Below are 16,377 nucleotides of genomic sequence, written 5' to 3' on the forward strand. Positions count from 1 at the left end.
TGGCAGAGCAATTAACAGCTGGACCTCCAACGTTGAAAAAATTACTGTCAGAAGCAGCTGACCAGGAGAGAATTCTGCTAAAGGAACTCAGCCTAGCAGGAGACTTCGTAGCCAAAGCATCAGTAGATATAATAAGATCAGCAGCAAGGGCGATGTTGTCTTCGGTTATGTCCAGAAGAGCCTTATGGGTGGCAGATACAGCTTCCAAATCTAATTGGTGCAAGATCCCCTACGACGGCACCAACCTGTTCGGCCTCAAGTTAGACCTGGCTATCTCGAAGGTCACAGGTGGGAAATCGGGCCTTATTCCCTCTGACCAAAGACCGAAGCAGCAAATGTTCACCCCTTTAGATGCAATCTTCCTGAACGATACCGAGAAGCGAGATGATACAGACCAGGCAAAGAGTTCAAACGAAATTGGCGTAATACCCAAACGTCTTTCCTGAGGACACAAAAACCCAAAGCTCCTAATACAGGGAAACAGCAGAAGTCGTTTTGATGGCACGCCAGCCCAGCCCGTGTTAGTGGGAGACAGGCTCAGGCTGTTTACACAGGTGTGGGCAGAACATATAAAGGATCCGTGGACAATAGCCACAATCTGTGAGGGCCACAAATGGAGTTTCAAATACAGAAACCCCAGAGATCACTTCCTAAACACCTGACTTCCATCATCTCTTCAAAAGCGAAGACTCCTGATCAAATATGTACTAGAGTTACAACAAAAACAGGCAGTTGTAGAAGTTCCTCAGCACCAGAAAGGCAAAGGCTTTTATTCCCCCCTCTTTTGCATGAAGAAAAAAACAGGGGACCTGCGACCAGTTCTAGACCTGAAGAACCTCAACAGGACGATCCTAGTAGAATCTTTCAAAATGGAGAGTATTCAGTCTATACTACTGGCAATAAATACAAAAGACTGGATGTTATCAATAGATTTATGCGACACCTATCTCCATATTCCTATACAAACAGGTTTTCAAAAATACCTTCGGTTTGCAATAGGACAATTCCAGAGTCTCCCAGAGTCTCCCATTTGGGATATCTACGGCCCCCAGAACGTTCACAAAAATCCTGCTTACAATGATAGCATATCTGAGAGAGAAGGGACTTATGCCGCGTACACACGGTCAGACTTTTCGACCGGACTTATCCAAAGGACGCTGACAGACCAAATCCGGCGGACAATCCAATCATGTGTGGGCTTCACCGGACCTTCAGCGGACTTTTCCAGTCGCAAATCTGATGGACTTTAGATTTGGAACATGCTTCAAATCCTTAGGTCGTAACTCCACCAGACCCAGAAATCTGCTCATCTGTATGCTAGTCCGACAGACAAAAACCCACGCTAGGGCAGCTATTGGCTACTGGCTATCAACTTCCTTATTTTAGTCCGGTGTACGTCATCACGTATGAATCCGTCGGACTTTGGTGTGATCGTGTGTAGGCAAGTCCGGTCGTTAGAAAGTCTGTTGAAAGTCCGCCAAAAGTCCGTCGAAAGTCTGTTGAAAGTCTGTCGGACGGGCTGTCGGACTTTTGTAGCTGAAAAGTCTGACCGTGTGTATGCGGCATAAAAGTCCCCCACTATCTCGACCGTATTCTACTCTTGGCCAACAGCCAACAGTTACTTCTCCAACATCGGGGAATACTAATCTCCACATTACATCAATTCGGGTGGATAATAAATTGGAACAAAAGCAGTGTGGAGCCAACCCAATCAATGATCTTTTAGGGAGCAGAGCTCGACACCAATGCCAACGCAGTGAGTCTTCCTCAGGAAAAAAATAGAACCATTGGTCAAGAAAATAAGAAGATTAATGGAAGAAACACACTTATCTGCCAGGAAATGCCTCAGCATATTGGGATCCATGTCTGCCACCTTTCCGATGGTCAGGTGGTCCTAGTGGCATATGAGGACATTCCAGATCTCGTTCCTGAGACAATGGAATGGAACATCAATGAGTCAACGAATCTTCATCAACCTATCCTCAACTGGGCCCAAATCCATTTGGAAGAACTGAAAGCAGTGTATGTCCCAGCAGTGCAGAACCAACTTGCGGACGATCTAAGCCGAATGTTCATCTCGAACGAATGGTCGCTAAGTCACCAAGCCTTTTCCCTTCTAACACACAAGTGGGGCATCCCCAATATCGACTTGGCAGCAACCCCAGTGAGCAACAAGTGTGCCAAGTTCTTGGTGAGGGTCGCCTATCCAACAGCACTAGGGGTCGACTGTCTCCATCACCAGTGGAGGTTCCGTCTAGGTTACATATTCCCTCCAATTCCCTTTATAGCCAGTTCCTGGCCAGACTGAGGAACTCAACATCCACAGTGATTGCGGTTATACCGTTTTGGCCGAGGAGGCCATGGTTCACGACCGTCCTACAACTGAGTACAGAGGACCCATTACCCCTTCCGGTAACTCCGGATCTACTCTCACAGGGCCAGTTCCTACATTCAGCACCAGAAAGACTACACCTAATGGCTTGGAAGTTGAAAGGGAGAGGCTACTATAAACGGCACTTATAACAGAATTTGGGAAAACTACATTAGCACAAGAACAGTCCTGGGACCCACTTTCTCCCACAGTGTCACAAATTCTTGAATTTTTACAACTAGGTCTGCAGAGAAGTCTAAGTTCAAACACCCTAAAGGTTCAAATATCTGCCTTATCAGCCATGATGGGAATCAAATAGGCCTTCAATCCCCTCATAATTCTATTTCAAAAAGCATGTTTGAAAATAAGACCACCCAGGAAGCCGACCTTCCCAACATGGGACTTAACAATAGTTCTAGAAGCCTTATCAAAATAACCCTTTTTTCCTTTGGAGTCAATATCCGTATGGGACTTAACCCTCAAATTAACCTTTTTGGTGGCAATAACTTCCGCAAAAGGAGTGTATGAGCTGCAAGGACTTTCAATGAAAGAGCCCCATTTGGTGTTATATCCTGATAGAGTTGTTCTAACACCATCTGAACAATTCATGCCTAAGGTGGCATCTGCTTTCCACTTCAATACAGAGATCACTTTATCAGCATTCCTCACTAGCCAAGGGGATCCACATCCACTAGATATTACATCAGTTATTTCTTCATATCTGGAGGTTACTAACCCATTCAGGAAAACAGAAAACTTGCTAATTATACCGCACAGCCCTAAGAAAGGTCAGGCAGCTTCTTCCAGGACAATAGCCTCTTGGCTAATAAAGATCATTAAGAGGGCATATGCAATTTAGCTTCTTCCAATACCTAAGGACCTAAAGGCTCATTCGACCAGGGCAGTGGCGACATCTTGGGCAGCATATTGTAGACTGTCTCCGGAAACGATTTGCAAAGCAGCAACTTGGTCTTCTAGAACCATGTTCATGTCTCATTACAGAAAAGATCCGACTCGGTTAACAACGGTTGAATTTGGGAGATCGATCATTAAAGCTAATTCTTACATATCCTGTGAATAAAGTAAATCTTCTTGCAAAGCACCCACCCACGTAGCGAGTTATTTCCCAGTGTGTGTGCTGCCATGATGCGTCAGGAAAGCGGAAAATTGTATACTCACCTTTCCATAATTTTCATTTCCTGACAGATCCCATGGCAGCACACAGATACCTAACCGTCTAAGGTGATAGATACTGAGAATGCAGCGGGGGGGCTCCTCTTCAAAACTTATAGCTAACCAGTCCTATCAGGTTGTGGGGGTGGAGCCACAACTCAGTGTGTGTGCTGCCATGGGATGCGTCAGGAAAGGCAAATTACGGAAAGGTGAGTATACAATTTACCGTTTTCCAGGATTTTTAATAAACCAGAAGCCAAATGTGTTAAGATGACACAGAAAACACATTTAATAAGCAAGTTATCCACTTTATCAACATGCTGAAACCATACATTTTCACTAAAAGGAACTAATGAGGCAAGTGGCAAAACATGTCCAATATTACAGAACACGTCCAGTTAAATATGGCTCATTACTACTAGCTACATTATGAAGAACATTTGTACAACATTTGTAAAAAGCACAGAACAGGGTAGCAGATGAAAACAAAGTAATTAGATAATAAAAAAAACACAAGTCTATACTTGCAAATTCAATTCTTACAATAAAAAGACTTCATTAATAAAATATGTTATCTTCAACTTTAGTATATTCTATAGCTTAAATATGTAACCTCTTTTCTCCTTTTCCTTGAAAGTAAAAGGCTCAGCCCACTGGAAACTAATAATGCAGTCCAATTTTATAGGGTTAAATCTCTTTCTGACTTATTTTCCAAGAAATTTGGCTCTGAAATTTTCCTTCAGCATGAGTTCTGAAAGCCAAGGTTTAATTTAGTTCATTGGCATTCACCCATAATGGTGATATTAATTTTGGATGTAAAGACATGGCAATTATTTATTCAATAGCGATACTTGCTTTGTATGTCCAGAATAGGGCTGTTTTCGGTCTTTTGAGTACAGACACTGTCAGATTTCCTCCAAGTGCCTTTTAAGCCCCCTTTTAGTTGCTAGGCAATAGGCAATTTTATTAAAAATGAAATTTATTTAAAGAAGTAAATTAGTGCTTTGTAATACATAGCTCAAAAGCTTTTTATTTATGCTTGGCTAAATATGAAATACAGGCATACCCCACTTTTAGGTACAAAATTGGACTAGAGCATGTATGTAAAACGAAAATGTACTTAAAGTGAAGCAATACCTTTTTTCACTTCTAGGGTGTAGTGGGGGGCCAGGGGCTGTAGTGGGGGTGTCAGGGGCTGTAGTGGAGATGTCAGGGGCTGTAGTGGGGGTGTCAGGGGCACACAGGAATAGGGCAGGCTATGCTCTTGGAGCTTCAGCTACTTCTACTGCGGCTGCAAAATGTCTGTACACTACTTGCGAGGCACTTTACATACACTTGCAGCTTTGTCCATACTCCTAAATGTACGTAAAGTGACTGTACTTAAAGCAGGGTATGCCTGTATGGCTTTATCCGATGGCATGCTAAAAGTTGCTCAACAAAAATAAGCATATTTCTATGCTGTGAATAGCCTGTAATCTCCTGTAATTCAGAACTATTTAACACACATACCTAGTGGAATGAGTCATTTGGGCTGATTGCATGCTACATGTGTCATAGATTCCCAACAGGGATACCGACCAATTGGTGGACAGATCGTCCAGGGCTTTGGCGATAAAAAGGGAAATAATACACCGCTGAAAAAAACAATTGCCTAGGGCTATATTGGTATATCACATTGTTGAATACACGACAACTGAATAAAGTCCTTGGAAAATATCACATATAGCACAGCAATTGTATTTCACTATATTGGTATCCCAATTAGATGAATCCAGTGGAATAGAGCATTATTGAAATGAAAATAGTAGAAAATAATGTCCTCCTTGAATGTATCCCGAGTAGGGATGAGCTGAACACCTCCCGGTTCAGTTCGCACCAGAACATACCGAACAGGCAAAAGATTCGGAAGAACACACAAACACCGTTACAGTCTATGGGACAAGAACATGAAAAATCAAAAGTGCTCATTTTAAATGTTTATATGCAAGTTATTGTCATAAAAAGTGTTTGGGGATTTTTTTTTTTTTACGGTCCGTCAGACGGCGTAAATTTACATCGCGGGACATTTTTATTTTTTATTTTTTTAATAAAAGACTTGTCACAAGCTGTCTCTTGTCTTTTTTATCATTATTGACACTTTTTTTGTGAAATGGTAGGGCTACAATGTATCCCATTACCAATTGACATGGGGGGGAGGCCGGGATCTGGGGGTCCCCTTGTTAAAGGGGGCTTCCAGATTCCGATAAGCCCCCCCATCCGTATACCCCCACAACCACCGGGCAAGGATTGTGGGGATGAGGCCCTTGTCCCCATAAACATGGGGACAAGGTGCTTTGGGGTCAGACCCCAAAGCACCCTCCCCATGTTGAGGGCATGTGGCCTGGTACTGTTCAGGAGGGGGGCCCACTCTCTCGTCCCCCCCTCTTTTTCTGCAGCCTGCCAGGTTACGTGCTTGGATAAGGGCCTGGTATGGATTTTGGGGGGACCCCTATGACATTTTTTTTTTTAATTTGGCGCAGTGTTCCCCTCCATTTCCATATCGGACCTGAAGGGCCTGGTATGGATTTGAGTTGTACCCCCACACAATTTTTTTTTTAATTTTGGTTTGGGGTTCCCATTAATAGTCATACCAGACCAAAAGGGGCTGGTAATGGGGGGGGACCCATGCTCTTTTATTCAATGATATTTATCTATATTGCTGAGACCTGACAATTCATTACAGCCGCGATCAGTTTTAAATGACAATTTTTCCTTTAGAAATGTAATTTTGCTGTGGTACTGTTCTAAACACGGGAAAAATTTGCCACTTCACAGGCATACTATAGACACCCCCCAGGCACGATATTTAAAGAAATATTCAATTTTTATTGTTTCACTTTAAGCATTAAAAAAATCACTGCTCCCGAAAAAACGTCCGTTTTTAAAAAAAAATGTTTGCATTGATACATGTCCCCTGGGGCAGGACCCAGGTCCCAAAACACTTTTTATGACAATAACTTGCATATAAGCCTTTAAAATTAGCACTTTTGATGTTCATGCTAGAGTCCCATAGACTTTAACGGTGTTCCAGCGGCTTTTAAAATTTGCCGCGAACACCGCATATTGTTCGATGTTCGGCGAACAGGCGAACACCCGATGTTCGAAACAAACTTATGTTCAACTCGAACATTGGGCTCATACCTAATCCCGAGTAGCCAGAAAATAAATGAGGGGTATAATGTCCTAGTGGCCCAAACTTATTAAATCCAGAACCCACAGGAAAGTCTATCTGGCGTTACTTGGATCCTATTGTGTCAGATTCCTGACATAACAGCTGATTTTAGGTTGGGCCATTGATTGGTATTACACCCAAAAGACTGGCATCAAAAGAGCATCAGTATAGATGATTCAAAGGGAATAATCAAGGGAAGACCGCTGTACATACAGATTCCCGTTGTCTTGGATAGGCAGCTAAGGATGTCGGAGGCAGGTCGATTTAGACTCACGTCATTTCTAAATTGAACTCAGTGGAACTATCCTCCTACAGCTGCTTTGATTCTCTGTCGTCCAGTGGAAATTGTACAGCTCACAGTCAAGACTCCTTAAGAAAGACACCGGCGGTGTCACGTCTCCAGTGTTTTAGAGCCGCGCTCTGTATTGCCTGAGCTCAGCGGTATACAGCATGCAGCTTGGCATCCTGTGGTCTCTGCTCACTTCAATGCATTTCACGAACCTTTACGTTCACTTCATCAGGACGTTGAGACGCTGACCAGACGTCTGTTTTAAAGCCTGGGGAATCCCCAATTACAGAGTGTCATGTCTGGAAGTACCTCAGTAAAGACATCTAGTGGTCACTTAGTAAATAGCGAGGAAAGAATTTCTAAACATAGTGTTTCCATGCCTTTTGACTTATCAGTTATTATTAAGAACAATGAAAAACCAAATACCGTCCCTGATTCTTTCAATCGATTGTCATTGAGACAGAAAGCTATCAGAGAATGCAACGAGAAAAAGAGGAGTGTGGTGAGAGGAAAAGAAAGAAAGAAAAATTAATTAATTAACTAATAATAGGTGGATATACTTTTAGTGGTGGGGCTATTTAGGTATATACATATAGCAACCTCAGCCTTACTTTTAGAGGGATTCACTAGGTTGTAAATTTTTTATTTTTTTTATAAATTCTTTATTTTCATAGAAATCATGATACAATTATCAAAAAGCATATATCACCCCACAATAACATCACTTTGACAATTCTATATCACAACCCTATTACCTTGTCATACAGCATTATCTTAAGCGTGTATTAATCATCCATTGTGATCAGTTCCATAACAAAATATTCTCTTTTTCTTTGACCATGAGAACCTCATGTTAATATCAAAAAATAATAACGGAAAAGGAGTGAAAAAAGAAAAAGCCTCCCCTCCCACCCTTTCCTAGCCGACAGTGACAACAACCCTACCTATCTTCTCCAAACCCCTCCCTATAGGCAAGATAAGGGGCCCATATCTTCCGATATGTTTCATCTTGGTCTTTCAGCATCATGGTGAGATTCTCCATTCGTTGGATTTCTGCAATTCTGGCAAACCACTGCACTCTAGTTTGGGAAATGTTACTCTTCCACAACACAGGGATACACGCCTTTGCTGCTGTGAGAAGATGTGAATTTTTTGTACTTTTCCACAGACAGAGGGACATCATGCAACAAAAATATTGTTTTAACAGTTTCGACCACCACTTTCCAAAACTCCTTTAATCTCGAACATTCCCCAAAAAATATGTAACACAGTACCCTCTGCCTCATGACACCAACAGCATACATCCGACACCTGGGGAAATATCCAATGCAATACTGTCGATGTTCTATACCATCTGGTGAGGATTTTATATCGGTTGTGAATTTATTTCACAGCCAAAGATGGTCACTATTGACCCCTTGGGGGACATACTTCCTAATCTAAAGATCCAAGCTTTTTCTCTTCTCAGAAGAATTGTGTCAAAATCTCCTCTTCTTCTGGTCAACTGATTAAGGGCAAAAAAGCTCTTCACCTTTAGGCCTTCCAGACATGCACTATGGTACTCACGAAAGTGCTGCCAATGGGGTTATCTTCTCTTTGGTTAATGCTCTTGATGTGTTCACTGATCCTGATGCGTAGTTGATGTTTTGTCTTGCCCACATAGAATTTCTTACAGGAACATTCCAACAGATAAACAGATAACTCTAGTGGTCGCACAGTTAATAAATTGTTTTATATTATATCTTATGAGGCTATCAGAATCAGTGAACACATCAGAGCCTTCCATATGTCTGCAGATGCCACAGTGACCACACTGAAACATCCCCCTAAGTTGTGGCAAATCAGTGGACCAGGGTATCATTGAGGTTACTTTCTCGTTTGGCCACAAGATGGGGTCTGGATCCCACTATATTGCTGAGGTCCTTTGATCGTGTAAGGATATGCCAATGTTCTTTTAGTATCTTATTCAGATCATTTCATTGTGCACCAAATTTGGTGATAATCCTTACAGGTCCCTCTGTTGTGGCCTTTTGTATATTCCGGTGCTTGATTAAATCGTTTCTACATTTACTGCTTGCTATCTTTTTGGCTCTTCTCAGATTACAATGTGAGTAGCCTCTCTCTCAAAATCTTTGGTATATTTCTTTGGCTTTCCATCTATAGTTTAGTTCATTTGAGCAATTATGCCTGATTCTCTGGAACTGGCCCACTGGAATGTCGCGCATTAGGGATTTTGGGTGGTGACTGTTTGCATGGAGCAGTGTGTTTGCTGCCGTACTTTTCCTAAATGTTTGGGTGCCATTTTCCAGACGGATCAACAGATCCAAAAAAAGAGATTTCTCGTGTATCTGCTATAAAGGTTAACCTGATATTTCTGGAATTGTTGTTCAGCTTATCCAGAAATAGGGAAAGATTTTCCTCTGATCCCTCCCACAGCATCAACACGTCATCTATGTACCTGAGCCACAGCCGAACACATAGGTGATGCATAGACCACCTTCTTCCCACCAACCTAGGTTCAAACAAGCATAGGCGGGTGTCCATGGTGCTCCCATGGCAGTTCCCCTTATTTGTTGGTAATATGAACCTGTGAATTGAAACAAAATATTCTTCAATGCCAGTTCCAGAAGATCCAATATGAACTCGTTCTGTGCACCAAGGGCTGGGAAGTTGGAGTCCAGAAAGTGGAACACCGCCATTATTCCCCACTCATTGGGTATAGACGTGTATGATTCCACGTATATACCGACAAGTATGGGTTCCCCTGGGAAAAAGCAACCCTGGATTTTATTCAAGGCATCTCCGGTATCCCTAACATAGGACGGTAATTCCAGTACCAAGTCCTTGATAAGAGAATTTATGTATTTACCGATTCTCTCCATAGGCCCCCTAATCGCAGAGACTATGGGCCTTCCTGGGGGATTCCTCTTATCCTTGTGTATTTTTGGGATAATATAAAATGTCGGGACATTAAAATCCTCCACTTTTAAATATCCAAATTCCTTTTTAGTAATAAGGTCAGCATCAAATGCAGAATACATCTTGTCGTTAATTAGAGCAGCAAGGGAAGGAAATGGGTTATGATCCAGTCTGTTATAAGTATGTTCATCTTTCAAAAAACGTCTAGCTTCCTTTTCACAGGACTTTTCTGATAACAATACTACATTTCCTGCCTTGTCGCTCTTCTTAACGACAAGACCCTCAGCTTCCTGTAGCTCACCTAGTGCTTTCCTTTCCTTAGAGGAAAGGTTATCTGGAAACTCCATTTGCCACCGTAGCTTACTAAGATCATCTTCCACCAGATCAAGAAATACACCAAGCCATTTATTTTTTCTAAATTGTGGCATGGATGTAGATCTGATCTGGAGATTTGCCTTTCATCTTGATTGTTCTACGGGGGGGGGTCTCATCATCCTGATGTCACAGATGTCAGTCCAGGCTCCATGTCATTGCGACAATAAGCTCTGTATCCCCCAGGTGCCTGGACTGACACCCGACTCAGCCTCTCAGCGAGCTGCTGAGAGCCTGAGCTGGCTTCCCCCTTCACAGTGGTGGTTATGACTAACGCCTTATAGGCTGAAACGCATCAACTGACTTAATCTGCGTTTGTCCACTGTGGCTAATCAATAAAATTAAGAAATTTTAAGAGCAACAACTGGAGTGTGGATCATTTTTCATTGTGGATCATTACTCTAGCCAGTGACTGTGGATCGAGCACCTGGGAGCTCTGCTATCTATGTGTTGTATGGGTAGTAGCACTGACTTTTCTGTTTATACTTTGCCCCCTCCACAGCCCAGCACTCCAATGAGTGAGGAGGGATAAGAGCAGGGAGCTGTGACTGACAGTCTATAGCTCTCTGCTCACGGAGCTCTGAGAACCAAGTGATTGGCAATGTTCGATCGCTCGGTTCTCAGTGCAGAGGCGCCGGGGGACAGATGCAGCATTGGACTGCTTCCACCTAGGTAAGAATAAAGCTGAAAAAAAAATAAAATCCTTTACTTCTCTTTTAACAAAAGGCCCAAACTATTGCATCATGTCATCCGAGTGAAACAAATGAATATGAATTAATTTGTTGTATTCCTTATAATTTATTTTGGAGTAGTTGCAATTTGTTGCTATTGTGATTTTGATTTGGAGATTCGGATACCTCAGAATCACAAAAGTTTCATCTGAATTTCGATTCGTAATGAAACGAATTTCACATGTCTACTAACTTAGTGCTAATATTTTAAATGTAGTAACACATAGCACCCAATCAGGTATCAATCTGTACTGCAATATCCATTTGGTTGTTAATATACACTGTGTGCACAATTATTAGGCAAGTGAGTATTTTGACCAAATCCTAATTTGTTATGCATATTGTCCAACTCCAAACTATATAAACTTAAATGTTTATTGGATTTAAGCATATCAGGTGATGTGTATTTGTGTAATGAGGGAGGGTGTGGCCTAAGGAGATCAACACCCTATATCAAGGTGTGCATAATTATTAGGCAGCTTCTTTTTCTCGGTCAAAATGGGTCAAAAAAGAGATTTAATTGTCTCTGAAAAGTAAAAAAAAATAAAAAGTCTTTCAGAGGGATGCAGCACTCTTGAATTTGCTAAGATATTGGGGCGTGAACACAGAACCATCAAACTTTTTATTGCAAATAGTCAACAGGATCGCAAGAAACGTTTTAAGAAAAAAAAGGCGCAAATTAACTGCCAAAGATTTGAGAAGAATCAAATGTGAAGCTACCAGGAACCCATTATCCTCCAGTGCTGTCATATTCCAGAACTGCAACCTACTTGGAGTGCTCAGAAGTACAAGGTGTTCAGTGCTCAGAGGCCAAGGTAAGGAAGGCTGAAACCTGACCACCACTGAACAAGACACATACGTTGAAATGTCAAGACAGGGCCAAGAAATATCTGAAGACAGATTTTTCAAAGGTTTTATGAACTGATAAGATGAGAGTGATGCCTAATAGACCAGATGGATGGGCCTGTGGCTTGATCAGTAACGGGCACAGAGCTCCACTTTGACTCAGATGCCAGCAAAGTGGAGGTGGGGTACTGGTATATGCTAGTATAATTAAAGATGAGCTAGTTGGACCTTTTTGGGTTGAAGATGGACTCAAAATAAACTCCCAAACCTACTGCCAGTTTTTACAAGACACTTTCTTCAAGCAGTGGTACAGGAAAAAGTCTGCATGTTTCAAGAAGAATATGATATTATGCAGGACAATGCTCCATCGCATGCATCGAAGTACTCTGCTGCCTAGCTAGCCAGTAAAGGCCTTAAAGAGGAAAGAATAATGACATGGCCCCCTTCCTTACCTGACCTAAACCCTATTAAGAACGTGTGGACCCTTCTTAAATGGGAGATTTACGGTGAAGGAAAACAGTACACCTCTCCGAACAGTTTCTGGAAAGCTGTGGTTGCTGCTGCACAAAAAGTTAATCGTCAACAGATCAAGAAACTGACAAACGGTTTATGACCGTTATTGAAAAAAAGGGTGGCTATATCGGTCTTCTTTTTTTTTTTTCAAATGTTTATTTGTACATTTTGAGTTGTTTATTTATTATTCTCACTTTAACAGATGAAAATAAACAAGTGAGGTGGGAAATTTTTTTGTTTTTCATTTAGTTACATAATAATTCTGCACACTTATGCCCTGTACACACGGTCGGATTTCCCGATGGAAAATGTGCGATCGGAGTGTGTTGTCGGAAATTCCGACTATGTGTGGGCTCCATCGGATATTTTCCATTGGATTTTCCGACACACAAAGTTTGAGAGCAGGCTATAAAATTTTCCGACAACAAAATCCAATCGCATCAATTCCGACCATGTGTGGACAATTCCGACGCACAAAGTGCCACGCATGCTCAGAAGAAATTCCGAGACGGAACAGCTCGGTCTGGTAAAATTAGCGTTCGGAATGGATATAGCTCTTTTTCAGGCTGCAATGTTTAAAATTGTTTAATGCAGCGCACTCTGTTCTTCTTTATAATGCTAGAAGAATGAAGTTTTTTTTCCTGCTGATATTCACACAGAATTCTCACAAACTTCTTTCTTTATTATTTATCGTGATTTCATCAATATATTATATATATATATATATATATATATATATATATATATATATATATATATATATATATATATATATATATATATATATATGGTTTGTATTGTTTTCAAGCCTAATCGTGTTTTTATTTATTTATTTTTTGATTTTACTTCATGAATATTTTTGGGTGTGTTAAGTTACCACAACACAATTATTATCTTGTATTATTTAATCTCAAGGAGATTGCTTGGTGTTGGTGTCTCTTGTTAATTTCACATTGTATATGTGAAATGTACCTGCCTCCTCACAAACAAACTGTCCTTTTTGAAGGAAAACACACATAGGCGAGTATAATTGAAGCACAAAATCCTTTATTAAGGAATCAGAACCAAACAAAGAGGGAGGCAATGCTGGAGAAACAGCAGAAATTGGCGAAGCCTTTGGCCCCCACGGCACACATCAATTATTTTACAGCAAAATTGGTGGCCTGAGGAGGCCATATATAAGGGAGTGCAGTCTGGTCCAGAAGTCCAAGAGATCCTGAACAGCAGCAGATGACATACATGCCCCCAGGCTGTGGTCATACAAGAGCCTGCATCTTTTGTCAGACCAGACTGAACCCAGGTCATCATGCTCTGGTCTTCCTTCCATGCTTCCTTCCACACTGTGGCTCTGGTGGTGGAGTTGTGGCAGGAGGAGGAGGAGGATGGTCCAACTCACACAGGTGGGTTTTGTGTGTGATTTCGCCCCTCACCCCCTTAGTTAGTGTTTTGTAAAGAAGGTCCTCACACATGAGGCGTTGACCCTCCTGCATGTCCTTCAGTTTTGTGGCAGCCATGCAGGCAAAGGCCTCTTCAGGAGAGGGTAAGGCTCTGAGGGACGCAGAAGCCTCCTGAATCAGCCTCAGTGCTGAATCCTGCACGTTACTCCCCTTCCTGGGTCTTTTGGTTGGAAGGCAGAGGGGAGGGACCTGTGATTCTGTCAGGCTCCTACTGGGCCCCACCTTCTCCTGGCTGCCACTTAGCCCCGCCTCCTCCTTGCTGCCACTTACCCCCGCCTCCTCCTGGCTGCCACATTCTACAGCCTCCTCCTGTGTGCCACATTCCAGAGCCTCGTCCTGGCTGAGGTCTTCCTGTGTATGAAAAAGGGACATAGTTTTAATTTTTTCTTCATCAATCACACACAATTTTCACCTCATGACTGTTGCAAATTGAATGTTAACAAATATAAAAGATTATCATTCTGAGCCCAGCATTTTTCATTCTTGCCCCAATTATTTTTGCCCACTACTGTGTATTGTTATGTAAAACACTTTATTAAATCAGCAATTAGTGATCAATAATAACATCTAATAAACATCATTTATTTATTGACCAGAAATCTGTAGAAGAATGCTATACCTGGCTCCAGCTGGGCTCCTCCACTTCTTCCTGGCTGGAAGTCCCAGGTTGGACATCGGAAGCCTCAGCTGGTGTGGAAGATAGGGTGGAAGGAAGAGTGGAAGGAAGGATTGAGAGGGATTCCCTGACTTCAGTCTGGTCTGACAGAAATCGCAGTCTCTCATAGTACCACAGCCTGGGGACATAAATGTCATCTGCTGCAGCTCCGGATCTCTGGGAATCCGTGACCTTCTTGTGCTCCCTAAGATAAGTGCTCCTCAGGCCACCAATTTTGGCTTTTAAATAAGGGATGGTTGCCATGGGGACCACTGGCTTCACCAACTCCAGCAGTTTCTCCAGCACTGCCTGCCTCTTTTGTTCATGATTATAATGAGGATGTTTCACCTGCCACTGGGTGGTGGGATGATGTGGACGTGTTTCCCATCAATTGCCCCTCCGCAGTTAGGAAAGTCCCACCGCTGGGCAAAGTTGGAGGCCACAGTCTGCCATTTCTGTGGCGTGGAAGGAAACTATGGAGTCAAACAAGAAAAAGAAATGAATCATTTTGCACAGAAACATTGCAAGCAGATTAGACACAAACATTCTTGGCCAACATCAGTATAACATTTATTTTAGGGAGTATTTAAAGACAAAGGTATAAGGTCCACCTATCAGATTCCTCCTCCCCCCCTCATGGGCCATTTGTAAAATTTTATGGGGGGGAGATGTTTTGGACAGGTAACAATCTCCACTTCATTGAGAGATGAATGCCTAAATAATGTGTATTACTTTGGCCAGCCCCTCCTTACTTTACACTATTGGCAGCCCACTGGACAGGTAAGAAGTGTCATAATACAAAGAGATAAATACACACTGTACACATTTAAGCACATTTTTACATTCTGCTATTACCTATCAAGATAATAATAGGATACCAAAACTTTAAACAGTACCATTTGAAAGTATTCAGGCAGGCCCTTGCACTACATGCTTTGGGGGATTCATCCATAAATCTGACCACTAAAGAGGTGGGTATAGTGTGTATGGGTTTGGCAAAGTCAGCAGATAGAGGATTGGTATCAGCTGAGTTAGCAGTTGGGGGGGAGGGAGGGTTTCAAATGATTTTGGGACACCAAAAAAAAGCCTCTGGCACTATGCCAGAATTTCAAACACACATCACAATTTTCAAAATTTTAGGGGGTTTTTAGGGTAAAGCACTACTATGAAGCTGTCAAAATACATTGTTAAATGACTACACGAGGTGGATATAGGCCCAGGAGAGCATGCTGGGGAGGTAAGTGAAGGGAAATATGCATGAAGGACAAAAAATAAAACCTAAAACTCCAGCATGCATGAGGACAAAGGGGACATTCACAGCATATTACAATCATGGTAATTAGGGAATGAGGAAAGAAATACAATATATTAACAAACATTAAATGCAATAAAATTTGAGATTAAAGGATAAAAATCTTACCTTCATATACTCCTTCTGCAGGACCTGGATGATGGCAGAACAGGTCTCCGGGATAATGATCCCCAAAGCCTGGGGGAGATGCCTGTCAAGAACTTCAAGTCTTGCAGGCTTCTTCCTGTCGCCAGGGTGGCGACTAGCCTCTGCTCCGGAGTGATGGCTTGCCGCATGCAGGTATCCTGCCTGCTGATATAGGAGGTCAGCAAAGCCAACAAACTGTGAAATACGGGGTCCGTCATCCGGAGAAAATTCGTGAAATCATCAGGATTATTCTCACGGATCTCACGGAGCAAAGGCATATAACAGAACTGGTCACGCTGGAGCAACCAATTCTTGGTCCATGAACACCTCCCCACCCTGTTCATGGACTGGACTTGTGTCAAGGTAAGGACCCCAACACCAAGCCCCCGCACAGCACGAACT

Source organism: Aquarana catesbeiana, linkage group LG01, assembly GCF_042186555.1.
Source record: "Aquarana catesbeiana isolate 2022-GZ linkage group LG01, ASM4218655v1, whole genome shotgun sequence".
NCBI lineage: Eukaryota > Metazoa > Chordata > Amphibia > Anura > Ranidae > Aquarana > Aquarana catesbeiana.